This window comes from Manis javanica, chromosome 2 (genome assembly GCF_040802235.1).
Source record: "Manis javanica isolate MJ-LG chromosome 2, MJ_LKY, whole genome shotgun sequence".
Classification (NCBI taxonomy): Eukaryota; Metazoa; Chordata; class Mammalia; order Pholidota; family Manidae; genus Manis; species Manis javanica.
This window is the reverse complement of record NC_133157.1, coordinates 146,614,109-146,637,053: the sequence shown is the minus strand read 5'-3', so window position 1 is coordinate 146,637,053 and position 22,945 is coordinate 146,614,109. Positions and strand designations below refer to the sequence as shown.

The 22,945-nt window shown below is 37.5% G+C and overlaps 1 pseudogene; it reads left to right on the top strand.

Moving 5' to 3' along the window:
• The first annotated feature begins 13,985 nt into the window (after positions 1-13,985).
• LOC140845669 (leucine-rich repeat-containing G-protein coupled receptor 6 pseudogene) lies at positions 13,986-15,113 on the top strand (annotated as a pseudogene).
• Positions 15,114-22,945: the final 7,832 nt, after the last annotated feature.

The window sequence follows — 22,945 nt, the reverse complement described above, 5'->3', positions numbered from 1 at the left end:
CAACTCCTCATGCTTGCCAATTTTATACAACCATAACAGCAAAACTATTATTTTATAACTAGAATACAAGTAAAATGATCAAACAAATAAAATTCAGATTGATGTGTTAAATAATGCTTTCCTGAAGTTTAATATCACTTCCCAAGTTCTGTCTGGCTCAATGAACAGCATTTTGGGTTGTGGCTACCACTATGTGCAGTGTGAAAACGCAATGCTAGCACACAACTTTTTTCTAAATAGACCTTTGGTAGCATATTGTGCATGCAGGTGCCCAGGTCCAGTGACAATAATTGTCTTAAAAAGAACCCACGATTCATGGCACTTTCTACACTTGAGGTTCACAAGTGAAGCATCCCTTCACTTTCAGTCTGTGTTTGTCTTTAGGTCTGAAATGAGTCTCTTGTAGGCAGCATATAGATGGGTCTTGCTTCTTTATCCATTCTGTAATCCTGTGTCTTTTGATTGGTGCATTCAGTCCATTTACATTTAAGGTAGCTATTGACAGATATGTTTTTATTGCTATTTTACTGGTTGTTTCCCTAGTTCCTCTCTGTTCTTTTCTTCTTCTCTTACACTCTTCTTTTGTTATTTGATGGTTTTCTTTAGTGTTGTGATTGGATTTCTTTTTTGTTAAACTTTTTTGGTATCTATTATAAGCTTGAGGCTTGTGGTTACCTTAAGATTTGTTTATAGTTTCCTAAATATACAACAGTCTATATTTGGTTGCTCTTTTTCGAACACAAACTGAAAGTACTTCTTTTATATTTTTCTTCCTCCTCTACACTTTATGTATTAGATGTCATAATCTGTACTTTTTGTATAGTTAATTTTACTACTTTCGTTTTTAACTTCATACTTCCTTGTAAGTAATTGGCCTACCACCTTTACTATGAGTTTATTTTCACTGATGAAAAATATTTAGCCTTATGAATATTTCCATTTACAGAAAGCCCCTTTAATTTATCCCATAAGTCCAGTACAGTGGTGGGGAATTCATTTAACTTTTGTTTATCTGGAAAACCTTTAACCTCTCCTTCAATTCTGAATGATAACCATGCTGGGATAAGATTCTTGGGTGTAGGTGCTTCCCTTTCAATACATTAATTATTCCATGCCATTCCCTCTGCCTGTAAAGTTTATCCTGAAAAGTCTGCTAGTAGCCTGACGGGTTTCTCTTGTATGTAATTTTTTTCCTCTCTCTGGCTGCCTTCAGTACTCTCCTTATCTTTAATCTTTGTCATTTTAGTTATTACATGTCTTGTTGTTTTCTTGGGGTTCCTTTTGTTAGGGGTTTTCTGTACTTTCAGGTCTGGGTATCTATTTTCTTCCCCAGACTGGGGAAGTTTTCAGCAATTATTTCTTTAAAGAGACTTTCTATTCCTTTGTCTCTCTCTCTCTCTTCTCTCTCTGGGACCCATATTTTGTGGATATTGTTTCATTTGGAGTTGTCACACAGCTCTGTTATCATCCTCTCATTTCTGGAGATCTTTTTTTCTTTCTGTTCCTCAGCTTCTCAGTGTTCCTCTTGTCTAACTTCCATCTCATTGATTGTCTCCTCTCCTTCCATCTATTATTCATTCCCTCCATTGTATTTTTAATTTCAGTTACTGTATTCTTCAGCTCTGAGTGACTCTTTTTCAACTCTTCCATCTCTATTTTGAAGTCCTCCTCAGCACTGTCAGTACTCTTCCACAGATCAGTGAGCATATTTCTAACTGTTACTTTGAAATCTTTCTTCAGAAGATTGGTGATTTCCTTTTCATTTACCCTCTTTCTGGTGTCTTATTCTGTTCTTTTGTTTAGAGCTTCTTCCTCTGCCTCCTCATTTTATCTGGGTTTCTGTGTTTTTTCCTTTGTATCAGATAGATCTGCTATGCTTCCTGGTCTAGAAAATAATAGTTTATGAAGAACGCATCCTGTGGTTCCCAGAGCTCAAGCTTTGTGCTCACTTCTGCTTGGTTCTCATTTGTGGTGGAGCTGCAATTCCTGTTGGTGGGCTGTGGGTGGGGCCACGTTTACTCCCATCTAACAGCAGTGGTTGATCTCTGCCAGCAGAGTCCCTTTATGATTATGTAGGGGAACCTCAGCTGGGATCATTGTAGGTAAGGCCACCCCTCTGCCCATCTGCCAGCAGTGGCTGATCTCAGTCTAATAGCTTAACTCAGCAGGCCCTTTGTTAGCCAAGCAGAAGTGAGCAGGGATGGTTGTGGGCAGGGCCACCCTCTGCCTGCCTTGCAGTGATGGAAGCCCAGCAGGGTGAGCGGGCTGGACAGGCATGTAGGTGTACAGAGAAACACCTTGGGACTGAGCTGCCAGTGAAGTGAAAGGGTTGGAGCACTGAGGGTGGCTCCTATGAGCACCTGACCAGTTGGGCTGTGGGAGGGCTGGGGAAGTAACCACCGGCCCTTTCTATGGCAGAGAGTTCATCCAACTTCCACCCCTCTGGTACCCTTCCCATTGCTGGTAACTCTTTCAGGCTGCTCCCTCTGTGTTGGGTCTCAGCAGAACCGATAGAGCATGCCTGTCCTCGATGAGTGTCAGGTGTCTCAGTCCCCCAGAGTGCTCTAACTCTCCCTGGTGCCAACCCCTGAAATCATCAAAGCCCAGCACAATGTGGACTCATGGTCCTGGAACAGTTCTCCAGGGACAGGGGTGCAGAGTTCCTGAGTGCTTATTCCATCCCCACTCTGTTCCTCTCTCTCCCACTAATGGGCTAGTATGGCAGAAGGACTTGGGTCCTGATTGATTACAGCTCTGCCACTTGACCCTTCTCTGTGTAGTCTTTTCTTCTTCACTGGGTGTAGGTGGTCTGTTCTGCAGTCTTCAGACCATTTTCAGGGTTAGCTGATTTTGTTGTAGTTGCTTTCTTGGAGTGAAGTGGGAGGAGGTTTCTGCCTTACCTTCCTCCTCTGTTGTGTTTTTTTATCCCCTCTCCAATGACATTAATTTTAAATTAAATTTTTGAGGTGGTTTCAGTATTTACTCTTGTTTTCAATAGTACTGAAAAGTTGTTTTGTCTATGTCACATAAATCGTTATTACAATTTTAATAGTCTCAAAAATGAACTCAATAATATGTTGATTATTTTTCTATGGGTTTTAAATATTTACTCATGATCATTTTTATGAAACTTTTTTTTTCACTTTAAAGTTAAACTTCAGAAACCATCATCTGGAAAATATTTATATGTTGAAGATTATCAATTCTAAGTGAAAAGCTTCCTTTTCTATAATATTGAATTTCACAGAATTCTCACACATCAAAGAGCTATAGAAACAGCATGAATTATTTTTCACTGAAATTTTGAGTTCAATTCTTACTTTAAGAAATCTCTATAGGGATGTGATAATATTTACTTCGTTTTAATGTTTAATATTAATGCAAGGTGGCTGAAGAGATGACAAAGTGCTAACACACTTGAGTCTTATTTGAACCAGTGTTGTAAAAAAGAAAATATTTCATGTGGCTTTACTAGATTTGGGAATGTTTTCATTCCCTGAATAATGCTCTTATTGCTGTTGGAAGCTTTGCCTCAGGATAATTACCTATTTCTCTGCAATGGACAGTATCATATGGACACTGTATAATATTTTTATTGTCTTAGAAGTTTTTGTAATGCCATTTATATGACATCATTCCTAACTTCAAGGTCTTTTTGATACTTTTAATAATGAAATTGATTTCTGAAACAATACAGCGTGGATGAGCTGGCAATGCCTTTGTTGAGTCATCCATTCCTGATGCTGTGCAGAGTTGACAGTGCAATTAACTCCACACAAAGACATTTGTTTTCAAAGTAAGAATTTATTTTATTTTGATTGCAAAATTATTTTCACTTCAGTTCTACTTAGTTTTTGCAATCTCCATGAATTGCAACAGGGATAGAACATACGATTGCCAAAGCTTATTTTCTTTATGTGCATGTAACAACTCTCTGGGTGAGCCATAACAATCAGTTCTACCTCAAGGAAAAGGAAACTTGCTCCCCTTATATATACATGGTATAAACTTATGTCAACGACCCACTCTAAAGGGTCTCACAAGAGGTATCAGGCAATAGGCTTTGTGATGCCAGCATCCACCGGTCAAACCCAGTGCCTCCACCAGTCTTTGATTTGAGAGTGATTGTCAGGTTAAACATGTCTTGTCATAAACTGGTAGTCCACAAGTGAATATTTTGGTTGGGATTTGTGGTGCTTGATTTATTTTACCTTGGATCAGAATGTCTTTATACAAGCACAGCCTCCTGGTCCTATAAACTCCCTATCAGACCCTAGGAAGCACCTGAGATGTTTTGTAACATTTGAATGTGTTAAAGAAAATGATTGCTGTCTTCAGAATCAATAGATTATATACTCAGTCTTTGCAGTTGTTGGTCATAAAGGAATGCCTTTCAATGCCATAATCAGGTATTGCTCGGCTCCCTGCTTAGCCACAAACAGCATGGCATATGATCAGGGCTGGGGTTCTAGAGCCATACAGTCTATTTATAGTCCTACAGCAATTCTCCAATAAAATGGGTGTGGAAGGAACATACCTCAACCTAATAAAGGCCATATATGACAAACCCACAGCCAACATCATACTCAGTAGAAAAACCTGAAAGCTTTTCCTCTAAGATCAGCATAAGGACATGAATGCGCACTCTCACTACTTTTATTCAACATAGTACCAGAAATCCTAGTCATGGGCATCAGACAAGAAAAAGAAATGAAAGGCATCCAAACTGGTAAGAACTAAAGCTATCACTATTTATAGATGACATGGTACTATATACAGAAAACACTGAAGACTCCATCAAAAAACTGTTAGAACTAACAAATGAATTCAGCAAAGTTGCAGGATAATAAATCAGTACACAGAAATCTATTGCATTTCTGTATACAAATGACGAACTAGCAGTAAAAGAAATCAGGAAAACAATTCCATCTGCAGTTGGTTCAAAAATAATAAAATACCTCGGAATAAACCTATTCCAGGAGGTGAAAGACCTATACTCTGGAAACTATAGAATATTAATGGGAAAAAAAAAGGCACAAATCAATGGAAATCTATCCTATGCTGAAGTATGGGAAGACAATATTTTCAAATGGCTAATCTACTCAAAGTAATTTACAGATTCAATTAAACCCTTATCAAAGTACCAATGACATTTTTCAATGAACTTGAGCAAATAATCCTAAAATTTATATGGAACTACAAAAGACCCCAAATAGCCAAAGCCATCTTGAGAAAGAACAGAGCTGGGGATAACATGCAACCTGATTTCAAGCCATACTACAAAGATACAGTGATTAAGGTAGATGGTACTGGCACAAGAAAAGTCCCATAGGTTAATTGAACATAATTAATAGAAAGCCCACAAATAAACCTATGCATATGTGGTCAACTAATATATGATGGAGAAGTCATGAATATACAATGGGGAAAACAAAGTCTCTTCAGTAAATGGTCTTGGAAAAACTGAATAGCTACATGTAAGAGAATGATCGCTACCTTAAACTACACAAAAATAAAGTCAAAATGGATGAAGACCTAAATATAAGAAATGAAACCATAAAACTCTTAGAAGAAAATATCTCATGTTAGTTGTAGAAATAGAAGTACAACGTAGAGAATATAAGCAATAATAGTGTAATATCTTGGTATGGTAATGGGGTTACTGCATTTATGGCAAGCTAGTAGTAATGTATATAATTATTGAATCACAATTTTATATATGTGAAACCAATATAAGATTATATATCATTTTTACTCCAACCAAACAAAAAGAAGTACAAACATCAGTATTTTTATTTAGAATATTACCTATTCATCCTTAAGACTTTCCTTTTATGGTTTTTCCATTTGGTTTTCTCAGTACTTAACCTCTGATCTTTGCTTCTCTTTTTAAACTATCTTTTATTCTGTTAATATATTTCAAAATGTGATCATTTATTCATTTATTTATTTCAAATAGCAGTTATTATATATATATATATATATATATATTTGTGTGTGTATGTGTGTTTTTCCCTTTTACCCTGTCATTTGTGAGTCAGATAAACTACAAACTGTATTTATCTATTTGCATTATTTTCTTTAGATTTAGGTGTTCAAAAAAATTATATACATATGTAAATAACAGTTAAGAAATTATTCTAGCCTAAATGCAGAATTAATATTTTAATGTATACCATTTACTCATTTGTCTATTTATTTATTTGTTTAATTATTGCCAGAACAATTCCAGCCAACAATATAACTATTCACATAAATATGTAAACATGTATTTTACCTTCAGTTAAGTAATCACTGCTGGCACACAGTGGATGTTTTGTAGTTAGAATTATTAATGAAAAGCTTTACTACCTCAAGTAGAGATAATGAAGGAACAGTGTGTATTAGACAATTGAAAAGGCATTAATCCACGTAGTTAAGGCTCCTTATAGATGCTCCTGAATTTCACTGTACTCAGAACACATGGAGCTGTATTTCAGTGTTTCCTTCCAAAAAGCTTATCTTTTAAAACTTGACTGAAGGGTAACAAAATGTCCTTTTTGGTCAGAAAACACTAAAATACTCTAACTTGTGCTCTTAGACGTTGAGGCCAGTTGGCTGTGCTCCACACTGCTGACAAGCATTGGCTCCCAAGACCCTCCTGCCACTGTGCCTGTGGTACCTGGTAGTAAAATCCTCAGGTCTCCCATAGGGAGGTCAGTGCTACAAAGGTCTGTAGGCAGTATCACTGACAGGCTCCTTGTACAGCATCCGTTTTAATGCTTTATTTACTAACATGCCCCAGTGCTGCAGACTGTGGGCAGCATGGTGTCCCTGGAGCATTAAGCCTCTATGTACCCTGTCCATGGACACCATTCCTACTCCAATACACCCTCTTCTGGCTGATTCTCCTGTAGGGGTTGTGAATAAAATGAGCTTTTACCTCCTTTTATTTTCTCTACCTTACTAATGTGACCATGTTGAAACTTCTGGAACAAAAATGTGTAGGTGGCTTAGACGTTGAGGCATTACATGCCTCTCCAGTTCAACTCTAGGTCTTTGATTTGATGTCTTTAAAGTCCAAATGGTAGATATGATGTAGTATACACTGAAGATGATTCCCATTTCAAATTTTCCTAAAATTCCAAAAAATAAAAGGAAAACAAATTAAATAAAAATGAGAGAAATATTTTATTAGATTTAACTCTTTTAAGATATTTTAAGATTTAAATAAATTTTTGTCCATGTTCTTTTAAAGTTTTGTTGACTTCTCCTCTAACAATTGTTTTTTTTCACCTTGAGAACATTTTCCATTTGCATTACTGGGACAGTCTTATAGGATCTAAGACTCTCCTTTGGAAAGCATCATTGTTATTTTTTTAGATCATGTTTGAAGATGCTAGACCATCAGTTTGGAACACAGTGAGTCATCCAAAAAGTTTTGGCATCAATTACATGGAAAGTTAACATAAGAATCACCTTTAGATTCTTAAAATCCCATCTTTTTATAGCAAGAGTGTTTTACCATTAAGAGGTAGAGACCAATATTACCTAAATATCCCTGTTACTTCTAAATAAGGAAACACACACACACACACACACACACACACCATAGAACCAAGGCCCTCTGAGCACATGGCAGATGTGTTCTGGTGCTGCCTGTGGTGAAGCAGATATCCTGCCAAGAGGGGCGGTCACACACACACACACCTGACTTCCTTGAACCCATCCTCTGGTTTAGACAAACTGTGTGTCTTCAGCTTCTGAAAATGAATTCTTTACCCCAGGGGAATGTGCCCATCCTGGGATCACAGTTTGGTTCTCTCCTTTCTTGTGGTGTATGTTATCCCCTCGGTTAGCAAATCTAATTAGAATCAAAAGGGTGCATGCAGCAGGGTTCAGAGATGAAACTTGGAGGCACGCATACACACAGTACACCAGGCCCAGCCGTCTGCTGTCCTTAGGTGACTTCTTATCTGCGAGCCCCTAGTCTGATCACAGTCATACTTAAAATAGGGGAAATGCCAGCCAAGCTTTCTGGCCAGAAACACAGGAGCCGCTGCTAGGGCTCTTCACTCTGTTCTCACTCCTGCTCTTTGTTTTCCAGGAAGCCTTGCTCTTTCCTGCAAGCTGTTTTTACTCCTGTGTTGTTTTTTAGAGACATCCCCATATGTGCAACAATTTGTATCTTTTTTATTGACCATTCTTTCGGATTTTTCTTGGCTGTAGTTATTCTATTTTTCTTGATTAATACATCCCTCAGGAGTCACAGAGTTCTGTGTTTTTTCTGTGATTTAGTTTCTGTTTTTGTTTGCCCCTCAGTAAAATGTTAAGGTTTTCTATTTACATTTTTAAATTTCCAAAAAAAATCGTTGTCCAAAAACTGATAAAGAACCACTAACCTTTGCACTTGTAATCACATATTTTTCTCTGTTCTTAAGCTGAAACTGCTTCCCGTTGTCAAAGGTTCAGAAGTAATGGAAATAAAACCAATGCACACCAAACTAGTAATTTAATAGTTTATACACACACCAGAGACAGTTTGCAAACTGGTAGCACTGAAAACAAAAGATGGGATGTGGCTGAGGGGTACATGGTTCTAAAGCAGTTTATACAGTAGATTCTTCACTTACATAATAGATTCTTTATATAGTAGACTGTTTATCCTATTTGAATTTCCTTAAGTGATAGGGATTGGTTAAGGGTTACCTCATATTAACCTTGGGAAACAGTTCAAGTTTTGCTTATGATTCCCAGAGACAAAAACAAGAAGTCACTCAGGTAAAGTTAGCTTTGCAAAATAAGCTAAATTAAGCCGTTTTGCTTGCCTAAGCTGTTTTTGCCTTCCCAGGGAATTTTCATGGTTGGTCTGCATTGGTTTTTCATTGTAACTCTGTGAAGCTCTCAGATTCACCAGGCTTGCTTGACTTCCCATGCACACTGATCTTCCCCGCAGCCTTCAGGCCCTGACTAAGTTTTCTGTGAGCTGCACCACCAGTCTGTGGGCACTTTCTGGCTACCATCAAAGATGCCTTATATTATGATCATCAACTTAAAGCCCCTACCAGCTTGACTTTATAAGACTTCTATCATCTGTACTTTTTAAAATACAATACTGTACATTTACATGTTATTAAATCATGCTTCTTATCATTTTTTTTAAAGATCACCTTTTAGAGAAAGGGAGTTTTGAATGCTATTACTAGAAAATTGTTTTAAGGGGTATTTTCCAACAGACACAGCATTTCTAACATAAACAGTAAGTTACCCATGTCCATTTACAAAATGTTTACAATTAAAGACAATTTCTATATGGAAACTTTAACTTTGCAGTAGCCAAAATTATAACTATAACTACCATTCAAATCTTATCATTAAGAAACAATAATTGCTAATATTTATTAACTGCTCTAAGAAACAATAATTGCTAATATTCATTAACTGCTCTTTAAGTACCAGATTCTGAACTAAATACTTTATATTGTGTTTCATTTGGCCTTGAGTATCCAGCAAAGTAGATCAAGCAATCAATTTTTTAGTATCAGGGCTAAATATTACTTATATCAAATTTACCAAACAAGAATTGTGCCTTCATACTAGACATAATAAAGTTCTGTCTTTTATTTTATTAGTGAATTCAGGGTAAAAGTCTTCATCAACCTTTGATGTAACTCTCCTGTGATGAAAGTGCTATACTTATTCTCTACATGACATTTTATTTCTTAATGCACTTTTTTGATTTTTCAACTATTGCTTTCAACCTTCCCAACTCTGTGATATTGAAACAGACTTTCTATGCCATTATTTCAGGGATTTATTTTCTTTTTTTCTGCATATGCTTGGCTTACGTGTTTTTCTGTTTTTTATATATCTTATTTGGTCAATTAAGCAAACCACTACTACATTATTTTTGCCAAATCACTTAATTCTGTTAATTGTTTAGTGTGTGCTTTTTCACAGAGAGGAATCTAATACTAATTAAGGTAATGCAGATGATCACTTCTCCACCATGCACATGCACACTCTCAATTTTTGTGTCAATTTGTGCAGACAAAGTTTCCTCCAGTCACTTAGCATCCAAAGGGGTCTGTGCTTGGCAAAGAGCAACTTAGCCAGAAAATGGATTATCTGGTTAATCCATTTAATGGAATACTTGATTATCTGGTGTTTGGAACCTTAAACGAGAATTTCTGCAATGGGCAACACTGCGGCGTGTTGAAGGGAATGCCTATTTAAGGCATGACCGAGCTTCATTTGAAAAATGAAAACTTTCAAAATCAATTGCTATTAGTTATTGGATGTCATAGTGAAATTCTAACCAGATGGAAAAATTTCTTCCGAGTGTTATCTACTTAGTAGAGGAATTTCATAAGTTCATTTAAATTCTGTCTGCTATCCATTAACATACTATTCATAACCTGTATTATTTCCTAACTAATATCTAGCTGTAGTGTTTTTTTTTTATATGATATAAAGCACAGTATATGATTTTCTCTTTTTAGGGGGGAGCAGAACATAACATTCCAGTTGTCATTTCAAAAATCTCCAAGGAGCAAAGAGGTAAAGTGTTAAGAGAATTATATAGAAGCGATTCCTTTGTAAATCATGATTATTGAAAAATAAGATGAACTTTAAGAATGATACATTAGCATATGGCCGACTAGCTCCAGGGTCCCCTAGACCAGGCAGTAAGCGGCCGAGTCTGATTCCTTAATCTGTGCCCTTTATTACTCCAGGGGGAGGCTTTTCTCACAGGAAAGCAACAAGGAAAAATAAAGAGCATGTGACTGTGAGTGAACTAGGAACTGCATAACTTTCCAATTGTTTCATTAAAACAACATGTAGACAAATGTAATGATAACAAGTCACGTCAAATATAGGCAACTGCAAATATATATTTTTTTCAGTTTTTATATGCAACTTAACTCAGCCTATCACATGAAATTTCATCTAGGGAATAACTGCAGATGCAAACAACTGTTGCACTGACTGAAGTCAGTAAGACAAATAATGTTTTAAAAAGTTCTTGTAGCTGCATCCATAGGTTTTGGATTGAAGGTCTAGTTCTCAACCTCTTCACAGACACCTTAAAGTCATATGTACATGGGAAAATTTATCCATTCATCCAGAAGAGTGACTGATTTTTGGCAACTGTTAGATCTGAAACCATAGAATTTAAATAGAAACGTCTCAGCATGTATGTTAATATCAATGCTGAGTCATGTGATTGTTTTTGTTCCATTACTTGTTCTTTTAAGATGTGATTTGTATAAAGCATTTAATTTTCTGGACCAGTTTTGACTTTATTTAGTTAAAAAAACTTTTACCTGTGTGAATAAAGTAGCCCATACATAATCAGTTGTCCTTGTCATTATAGCGGAACTTTCAGGACTGCTTTTTATTGGAGACGTGATTCTACAGGTATGTAATTTATCATTTTTCTCTATGCGCAAGCAAAACATAAGGCCAATTCACAATATGCCATGTTAAGTTTTGCTTTTCTTTCACTGCAGATAAATGGAATTAATGTGAGAAAATGCAGACATAAAGAAATGGTGAGGTCTCTTTACTTTTCTCTAATATCACAATTTTTCCCATAATGCAAACAAGGTTGCATTGATAAAAATTGTTCATTTTATTCATTAAGAAATTAGGACATTGCTCAAGTATGCTATCAGATTTTCAAATGATCTCAATTTTTTTTAATGTTAGAAACAGATCCATAGCACCACCCAGGATGAAATGTAATTCAAATAAATACCTACAGAGGTCACCTACTATGATTTTTCAGTTTTTTCTGTTAATCCCTACCCGTTAATATCCAAGTATATGTGTAGGTAAAAGCTATGTCTGAATCATTACAAATATTTAAAAGCTTATAAATTGGTAACATTTATATATGTAAAATCTCAGTAGCAAGGACATTTGGAAGAGCATGTAAAGACTGTGTGTGTGTGTGTGTGTGTGTGGTGTGTGCGTGTGTGTGTGTGCACATGTGTGCACGCACGAGACAGAGAGACAGAATTCAGAGGAGCTTGATTTCTAAATTTTGTTTTGGCACTAGGCAGAATTTTACCAGTTTTTAGTGTGGCATTTGCTTGGATGTCAGTAAATGTGCAGATCTGAAGCCCCAGCCTCAGATATGTTAATTTAATCAGTTTACTTGAGCCCCAGGAATTTTTAACAACCAGTCCACGTGGCTTCTTTGTAGGTAACCTCTAAACTGCACTCTGGGAGAAACTGGAAAGTTGAGGAGCTTCCACTGGGGATGGTGAGATGATGGAAGAAATAGCACAGAAAGGAACAGAACCGTGATTAGTGTTTTGGGAAACATTTGTTATGGTTGATTAACCCCACTGAATTTCTGTATCAGCTTACATAGGAAGGGATAGAGAAGTTACATTTAATAGTTTATATTCAAGGGTCAGACAAGGTGAAAAATACTGTAAACCTTTTGCCTATCGCAACTCTAGTTTATTTGTTTTTGAAAACATTACTCCTCTGTTAAGAGCTATTTGTAGAAAACTTCTGATATGTTTCTACATTTCAAACCTCAAAGAGGCAATCTCAAGTGTCTATAAAAAGTCCTATTCCACAGGTAGTGACAAGAGAGGGTTCTCTGTTGTGAGCCCTCAGAATAACTAATCAAGGTTTGTTACTATTGATGGCCTGTCTTTGCTTATCAAGAATCTTACTTAGGCCACCCTATTGCCACTCTGGTGAACATGATATAAAAAATAAGAATTTCAGGTCTCAAGATTGCTACATATATGTACCAAGAAAAGTCATACTTTTGAACAGGTTTCTAGAGAAATGAACAAACAGGAGGACACAGAGCTCCCTGTTCAGCAGACTTGTGTAGATTTGAAATAGAGCCCTGAAAGCAAAGATATTTTAAATTAAGGGTTTTTTTTTTCAAAAGTACAAAGTAATTTTAAGCTCATTATACAGGGAGCAAAACAGTGCATTGTCTTTTAAAGCCACGTGCTGTTAGATGGGTTCAGGTTTGCAGCTGGCCCTTCAAAGGCAGGCAGCATGCTCAGACAGACTGTGATGAAGTTTTGATTAAACAGATCAGTGTGGCATCAAAGATTTGAATGTGCAAATAATGACACTTCTTAATGGTGTTCATCCTGATTCAAAGGAATTTAGGATCGTATGGCAAATAATGTGTAGCCCTTCACGGTAAATTTATTTTTCTGACAGGCTTAATGTTATCAACTTTCAAACATAGGTACTGATATTCTTATTTAGTTCCAACATTTAATTTTCCGATGCTTTAGTCCTCACTGCTAATAATCTAAACAAATAGACTTACTTCCACCTCAGTAGGACCGAGATATTAATTAAGAGTTTAACTTTGACTCACATGGGCAGAAAAAGGCACAAGCTAAGAGGATGTGGGTGACCTTAGAGCATGCTGACTTCCACAGTCCTTATTCCAAGTCAGTGATTCCCATAGAGCTGTAAATTCAAAAACAATTGGGTACGTGTGACAGAATGTTGATTGTGCATGTAACTTTTCCTTTATTCACCTACACTATTCATTGACAGTGTTAGAAATTATGCATTTGGCCTGATCAGCTTCACTCACAGGATGCCTGCAATGGTATAGTTATAATGTCCATGTTGGAGTTACAAGGTTTGATCTATGTAGAAGGGGGAACCCATGCTGTCCACTGTAGGCACTCTGTAGAATTATTAATGGGGTTCTCAACCAAAAGCCTAGAATTAGATGATCACAGCCTTTGTGTCTATCAGTTTCTCATATTAACAGTCTGAGTGTGCAGTCAGCCAGTGCTGGGCTTCACCCACCCCACCCAGAGCATTCTTCTCACCAGAGGCTTGCTATGGAAGAGATACTCCCAAAGTTTCCTTATTGAAAAAGACTAGAACAGTGTTGTTTTTCATGTGACATGGTGGGGGACACAGCAGGATAATGAGTGTAGATGGCTCACCAGCTCAGAAACAATTGTATACAAATCCTAGCTCAACCACTCACTAACATGATAATTTTAGGCAAAAGAACTAAACCTCTTCTTTCACCACCAAGACCAGGGCCCCAAGCTACTTTCCTGTCCCCCCTCTCAGATGACCTGGAACTGGACGAGCTCCAGCTAGAGACGGAGGATGCAAAGCCAAAGCCTAGTGTCCAGGATAGCCCTACTCCAGGCTCCTTCAAGCCCTGTGAGCACCTCTTTGAGAGCTGGGGCATCCGCCTGGCTGTGTGGGCCATCATGCTGCTCTCTGTGCTCTGTAACGGGCTGGTGCTGCTGAGTGTGTTTGCCGGTGGGCCTGGCCCCCTGGCCCCCGTCAAATTCGTGGTGGGTGCAATTCCAGGGACCAGCACCTTGACTGGCATTTCCTGTGGCCTCCTAGCCTCGGTGGACACCTTGACCTAAGGCCAATAAAGTTTGTGGAGTACGGAGCCCGCTGGGAGGTGGGGCTGGGCTGCCAGGCCATGGGCTTCCTGGGCATCCTGGGGTCCGAGGCCTCCGTCCTGCTGCTCACCCTGACTGCAGTGCAGTGCAGCATCTCCATCACCTGCGTCCAGGCCTACAGAAGGACCCCTCCCTGGGCAGGCTTCAAGCAGGGGCCCTGGGCTGCCTGACGCTGGCAGGGCTGGCAGCGGCCCTGTCCCCCACCTCAGTGGGAGAATACAGGGCCTCCCTGCTCTGCCTACCCTATGCCTCACCGAGGGCCGGCCAGCAGCCCTGGGCTTTGCAGTGGCCCTGGTGATGATGAACTCCCTCTGCTTCCTGGTAGTGGCTGGTGCCTACATCAAACTCTACTGTGACCTGCTGAGGGGCGACTTTGAGGCTGTGTGGGACTGTGCCATGGTGAGGCATGTGGCCTGGCTCATCTTTGCCGAGGGGCTCCTCTACTGTCCCGTGGCCTTCCTCAACTTCTCCTCCATGCTGGGCCTCTTTCCCGTCATCCCTGAGGCTGTCAAGTCTGTTCTGCTCATAGTACTGCCCCTGCCTGCCTGTCTCAACCATCTGCTCTACCTGCTCTTCAACCCCCACTTCCGGGATGACCTTACGGTGGCTCTGGTCCTAGTCAAGCTGAGCAGGTTTCTTCAGGAGCCATCTGGGGTGTTGCTGTTTGGTGACGCTGCTGAACAAGTTTGGTGACTGTTCTAAGTACAACTGGTTTGACACTGTTCCCATGGCCCCCTTCATCCCCACCACCCGGAGTAGGTAGCATGCAAGGAGGAGGCTTGTACACTTTGCTGCAGGCACTGAGGGAACTGACTTGGCTCTGACAGCCCCAGAATCTTCTGAGGAACTAAAGGAAACCGGGTGAGCCTCGGAAATCTGCTCAGCCCACGGTGGGGGTGGCTTGGCTGCTTTCCTGTACCTTTTTTAACCAAAATAAAGATGTCCCTCTTCTTGCCATAAAAAAAAAATTCAGTAGACACTAGAGAAGAGGAATACAAAGAAGCTGAGGCACAGAGATAAAAAAGGATCTCTAAGAATGAAAGAATACTGAGAGAACAGTGCGACCTATCCAAAAGGAACAATATTTGCATTATAGGGGTACCAGAGGAAAGAGAGAAGAGGATAGAAAGTGTCTTTGAAGAGGTAACTGGTGAAAACTTCCCCAATCTGGGGAAGGAGATAGTCTCTCAGGCCATGGAGGTGCACAGATCTCCCAGCACAAGGGAACAAAGGAAGATAACACCAAGACATATAGTAAATAAAATGGCAAAGATCAAGGATAAGGACAGACTTTTAAAGCAGCCAGAGAGAGAAATAAGATCACATACAAAGGAAAGCCCATCAGGATAACATCACACTTCTCAGCAGAAACCTTACAGGCCAGAAGGGAGTGGCATGATGTATTGATGTATTTAATGCAATGAAGCAGAATGGCCTGGAACCAAGATTACATTATCTGGCAAGATTATCATTTAAATTTGAAGGAGGGATTAAACAATTTCCAGATAAGCAAAAGCTGAGAGAATTCACCTCCCACAAACCATCTCAACACACTGTTTTGGAGAGACTACTATAGATGGAAGTGTTCTTACGGTTTAATAGCTGTCACCAGAGGTAATAAAACCACCGTAAAGAAAGTAGAACAGCTAACTACTAAGAAAATGCAAAATTAAATATTCCCAAAGTCAATCAAGGGATAGACAAAGAGTACAGAATATAATACCTAATATATAAAGAATGGAGGAGAAAGAAAAAGGATGAGAAAAAGCAAAGAACCCTTAGATTGTGTTTGTAATGGCATATTAAGTGAGTTAAGTTAGACTCTTAGATAGTAAGGGTGTTAACCTTGAACCTTTGGTAACGATGAATCTAAAGCCTGCAATGACAATAAGTGCATACCTATCAATAATCACCCTAAAAGTAAATGGACTGAATGCACCAATCAAAAGACATAGAGTCACTGAGTGGATAAAAAAACAAGACACATCTATATGCTGCCTACAAGAGACTCACTTTAAACCCAAAGACATAAACAGACTAAAAGTGAAGGGATGAAAAATAATATTTCATGCAATGAATAGAGAGAAAAAAGCAGGAGTTGCATTACTTGTATCAGACAAAATTGACTTCAAAACAAAGGAAGTCACAAGAGGCAAAGGAGGACATCACATAATGATAAAGGGGTTAATCCAGCAAGAAGATACTACCATTATAAATATCTATGCTCCCAACACAGGAACAACTACATATGTGAAACAAATACTCACTGGATTAAAAGGGGAAATAGAATGCAATGCATTCATTCTAGGAGACTTCCAACACTCCCTTCACTCTGAAGGACAGATCAACCAGACAGAAAATAAGTAAAGACAGAAAGGCACTGAACAACACAGTAGAACAAATGACCTAACAGACATCTACAGAACCCTACACCCAAAAGCAGCAGAGTAGACATTCTTCTCAAGTGCACATGGAACATTTTCAAGAATAGATCATATACTAGGCCACAAAAAGAGCCTTAGTAAATTCAAAAAGATTGAAATTGTATCAACCAGTTTCTCTGACCACAAAGATATGAAACTAGAAATAAATTAGGCAAAGAAAATGAAAAATCCCACAAACACATGGAGGCTTCACAACATGCTCCTAAATAACCAATGGATCAATGACCAAATAAAAACAGAGATCAAGCAATATATGGAGACAAATGACAACAATAATTCAACACTGCAAAATCTGTGGAGCACAGCCAAAGCCATACTAACAGGAAAGTATATTGCAATACAGGCCTACCTCAAGAAAGAAGAACAATCCCATACAAGCCGTCTAAATTCACAATTAATGAAACTAGAAAAAGAAGAACAAATGAGGCCCAAAGTCAGTAGAAGGAGGGGCCAAATAAAGATTAGAGCAGAAATAAGTAAAATCGAGAAGAATAAAACAATATGAAGAATCAATGAAAGCAAGAGCTGGTTCTTTGAGAACATAAACAAAATAGATAAACCCCTAGCCAGACTTATCAAGAAAAAAAGAGAGTCCACACACATAAACAGAATCAGAAGTGAGAAATGTAAAATCACTATGGACACCACAGAAATACAAAGAATTATTAGAGATTACTATGAAAAATTATATGCTAACAGACCAGATAACCTAGTAGAAATGGACAACTTTCTACAAAAATACAACCTTCCAAGGCTGACCAAGGCAGAAACAGAAAATCTGAACAGACCAATTACCAGCAACGAAATTGAACTGGTAATCAAAAGACCACCTAGGAACAAAATTCCTCTACCAGATGGCTTCACCACTGAATTTTATAAAACATATAGTGAAGACCTAATACCCATCCTCCTTAAAGTATTCTAAAAAGTAGAAGAGGAGGGAATACTTCCTAACTCATTCTAGGAGGCCAGCATCACTCTAATACCAAAACCAGGCAAAGACACCACAAAAAAAGAAAATTACAGTCCAATATCCCTGATGAACATAGTTGCAAATTTACTCAACAAGAGTAGCAATCCAAATTCAAAAATACATCAAAAATATCATCTATCATGATTAAGTAGGATTTATTCCAGGGATGAAACGATGGTACAATATTTGAAAATCCATCAACATCATCCACCACATAAATAAAAAGAAGGATAAAAACCACACGATCGTCTCCATAGATACTGAAAAAGCATTTGACAAAATTTAACACCCATTCATGATAAAAACTCTCAGTCAAATGGGTATAGAGGCCTAGTGCCTCAACATAATAAAGGCCATATATGACAAACCCACAGCCAGCATTATACTTAACAATAAGAAGCTGAAAGCTTTTCCTTCAAGTTTGGGAACAAGACAAGTATTGCCACTTTCCCCACTTCCATTCAACACAGAACTGGAAGTACTAGCCACGGCAATCAGACAGCACAAAGAAATAAAAGGCCTCCAGATTGGCAAGGAACAAGTTCAACTTTCCCTGTTTTCAGATGACATGATATTGTACATGAAAAAACCTAAAGAATCCACTCCAAAACTACTAGATGTAATATCTGAATTCAGAAAAGTTACAGGATACAAAATTAATACACAGAAATCTGTTGCATTCCTATACACTAACAATGAACTAGCAGAGAGAGTAATCAGAAAAACAATTCCATTCACAATTGTATCAGAAATAATAAAATACCTAGGAATAAACCTAACCAAGGAAGTGAAAGACCTATACTCTGGAAACTACAAGACACTCATGAGAGAAATTAAAGACAATACCAATAAATGGAAACACATCCCATGCTCATGGGTAGGAAGGATTAATATTGTCACTGTGGCCATCCTGCTTTAAGCTATCTATACATTCAATGCAATTCCTATCAAAATTCCAACAGCATTCTTCAACGAACTAGAGCAAATCATCCTAAAATTCATATGGAACCACAAAAGACCCTGAATAGCCAAAGCAATCCTGAGAAGGAAGAATAAAGCAGGGGGAATTATGCTCCCTAACTTCAAGATCTACTACAAAGCTCCAGTAATCAAGACAATTTGGTACTGGCACAAGAGCAGACCCATAGACCCATAGAACAGACTAGAGCTCTGATGTAAACCCAACCATATATAGTCAATTAATATATGATAAAGGAGCCATGGACATACAATGGGGAAATGACAGCCTCTTCAACAGCTGATGTTGGCAAAACTGGACAGCTACATGCAAGAAAATGAAACAGCTACATGCAAGAGAACAGCTGGTGTTGGCAAAACTGGACAGCTACATGCAAGAGAATGAAACTGGATTAACCCCATACACAAAAGTAAACACGAAATGGATTAAAGACTTGAATGTAAGTCATGAAACCATAGAAGAGAACATAGGCAAACATCTCCTGAATATAAGCATGAGTAATCTCTTCCTGAACCTTGAGCAAGGGAAACAAAAGCAGAAATGAACTCATGGGACTACATCACACTGAAAAGTTTCTGTATGGCAAAGGACAACATCAACAGAACATAAAGGCATCCTACAATACGGGAGAATATATTTGTAAATGACATATCCGATAAGGGGTTAACATCCAAAATATATAAAGAAATAAGATACCTCAACACCCAAAAAGCAAATAATCCTATCAACAAATGGGCAGTGGATATGAAGAGACAGTTCTCCAAAGAAGAAGTTCAGATGGCCAACAGGGACAAGAAAAGATGCTCCACATCACTAATTATCAGGGAAATGAAAATTGAAACCACAATGAGATATCACCTCACATCAGTTAGGATGGTCAACATCAAAAAGACTAGGAACAACAAGTGTTTGCAAGGATGCAGAGAAAGGGAAACCCTCTTACACTGCTGGTGGGAATATAAACTAGTACAACCATTGTGGAAAGCAGTATGGAGGTTCCTCAAAAAAACTAAAAATAGAAATACCATCTGACCCAGGAATTCCACCCCTAGAAAATTACCCAAAGAAAAAAAGTTCTCAGATTCAAAAGGACATATGCACCCCTATGTTTATTGCAGCACTATTTATAATAGCCAAGATATGGAAACAACCTAAGTGTCCATCAGTAGATGAATGGATAAAGATGATGTGGTTCATATACACAATGGAACACTACTCAGCCATAAGAAAGAAACAAATCCTACCATTTGCAACAACATGGATGGAGCTAGAAGGTATGCTCAGTGAAATAGGTTAAGCAGAGAAAGACAAATACCAAATGATTTCCTCATTTGTGGAGTATAACGACAAAGCAAAACTGAAGGAACAAAGTAGCAGCAGACTCACAGACTACAAATGGGTCTAGGGGTTATCAAAGGAGATGGGTGGAGAAGAGCAGGTGGGGAGGGAGGGAGAAGGAGATTTTGGGGTATCATGATTAGTGCACATGGTGTGTGTGGTGTCACAGGGAAGACAGTACAGCACAGAGAAGACAAGTAGGGACTCTGTGGCATCTTACTACTCTGATGGACAGTGACTGCATTGAGGTATGGGGTGGGACTCGATAATAAGGATGAATGTAGTAACCACACTTTTTCTTGTGAAACCTTCAGAATAGTGTACATCAGTGATACCTTAAAAAAGAAAGAATAAGCTGGGCCTTTTAGCAGGCTAAGATAAAAAAATATAAAGAACTTGGAAAATTCTGTCCCTTTAACTGATGTTGAAACACTTGTAATTTTTCCTTTTTCCAGTTGCAATCTATACTATGTGCCTTAATCCACAAGCCATTAATAAATGGCAGTATTGATTTGTTTATTGTATTTGAGGTTGCACATCTTTGTTATCTGAGACCTGAAAGGCACTTTTTTGGATGGATTGTTGATAAAACTGGATACAGTGAATTAAAATAAATGTCTAGTACTAACTACACCATTAAGTACCTATGATTTTGGCCAAAAATCAGTTCCCTCATCTTTAGAAGAGACAGAGGAGGCAGATAAAATGTGAGGCTGTCTTTCAGCTAGTGTTTCATGAATCCAACCTTCCCAGTCAGTCTTTACTACCACACCACTGAAATAAATCATGATTGGCAAACAGGATTTCACCGGACACTTCTACTAAGGTTACCTACTAAACATGAGGGGATCTCCTCTTCTCTTCTAAAGTCCTTCATGAATATACCCTACACTTGCATTTCCTTTATAGAAATGAAGTGTGTTACTTGAAATGTATTACTGGTGTGTGTGTGTATGTGTAAAGAGAATTATATATAAATAGAGAAATATCTATGTATATGAATGATTCTGTCCTAAAAGGTTCATTGAAAATTAGTGTAATCTTAAAGAAGAATGTGTGATTACATATTTAGAAAAGTGATATTGTTTAATTTTCAAATGTTTATGGATCTTCCCTATTTCTTTCTGTTTTTCATTTCTAATTTAATATTGACTTAGTCGAAGAATATATTTCACGTGATTCCAGATCTTTAAATTTCATTGAGGTTTATGTTACGGTTTATCTTGGAATATATCACATGTGTGTTTATAAAGAATATGGATATACTCTGTTATTTTGGGGTGGACAATGATTTTCAAGTCTCAGGTGTGTAAAACTGGTTGATAGTACTATTTAGAACTTCTTTATTTCTACAGACTTTTAATTGTCATATCAATTATTATGATAGTAATATCTAAATCTCTGTCATTAAAAAAATATTTTTCTTTTAGTTCTGTTATTTGCTCCATTATATATTAGGTTTCTTTTGTTAAGTGTATATACATTTATAACTTAAATATTCATAAGATATGGACATTTTTATCATCATGAGATGTCTGTTTTTTCTCTCTATAACATTTCTTGGCTTAAAGTCTATTTTCTCTAATGTTAATATTGCTGCTCCACCTCTCTTATGGTTCCTATATCCAGTCTGACAATATCTACATTTGATTAAATTCTTCCACACAATCACGTTTAAAATATATATTGATGTGCTTGGATGTACATCTGACATTTTGTTGCTTCTTTTGTAGGGGGTTCATGTCTTTTTATTCTGTTTCTTTTAATTGCCTTACTTATGCTAATCAAGTATTTTTAATGTAGTATTTTAACACCTATGTTGATTTTTTTTAACTGTACACTTTTATTTTTGTTTTTATTTTTTAGAATTTGCTCTTGGGATTGAATTAGGCATCTTTAAATTAACACAGTCCACTTTAACTTTATACTGACTTAATTTTGGTATTATTTAGAAACTTTCCCTCATTTTAATATAGATCCATTTCAACCTCCTTTCTTTCCGCTCTTTCTGTCAGATATACATTACATATATGTTATAAATTGAAAAATACAGCATTATATTTATTGTTTAAGTAGTCATATTATTTCATAAGTTACTGAAAGAAGAAGGGTTTATAATTGCCAACATATTTACTATTTATGGTGCTTTTTAGTCTTTACTATGGAACCAGGTTTCTGTCTGATAGCATTTTTGTCCATATTGTAGGATTTCTTTGAATCTTTCATGGATGGAAGGTCTGTTGGTAGCCATGAATTCTCTCTCACTTCTTGCTTATCTGGGAAACGTTTTTTTGTTGTTGTTTTTTTTGTCCCCTCCCCTGCTCCCACCCCCTTCCTGGGAAAGTTTTTATTTTGTCTTTACTTTGAAGGATAGTTTTGTAGAAATGTTGTTTGACCTTTTTTACCTTTTTTGTTTGTATCTTTTAACACTTTGAATACGTCACTCCACAGTCATTTGACATCATTTCTGATATAAAGTTAGCTCCTAAGCATGCTGATGATTTTTAGTGAAAGTTTTGAGGCTTTTAATATTTTTTCTTATATTTGTCTTTCAGAAGTTTGACTTATGATGTATCTGGGCATAAATCTCTTTGTGTTTATTCTATTTAAGATTGTTGAATTTCTTGAATAATAGGTTAATGTTTTCTTTGAATTTTTTTAAGTTTTCAGCCTTTATTTCCTAGAATAATGTCATCCCTTTCTCTTCTGTCCTTCTTGAACTTTCACCACTTATGTCACTACGCTAATCATTGTCACACAGGCCTCCATATCCTTTTAATTTTCTTCAATA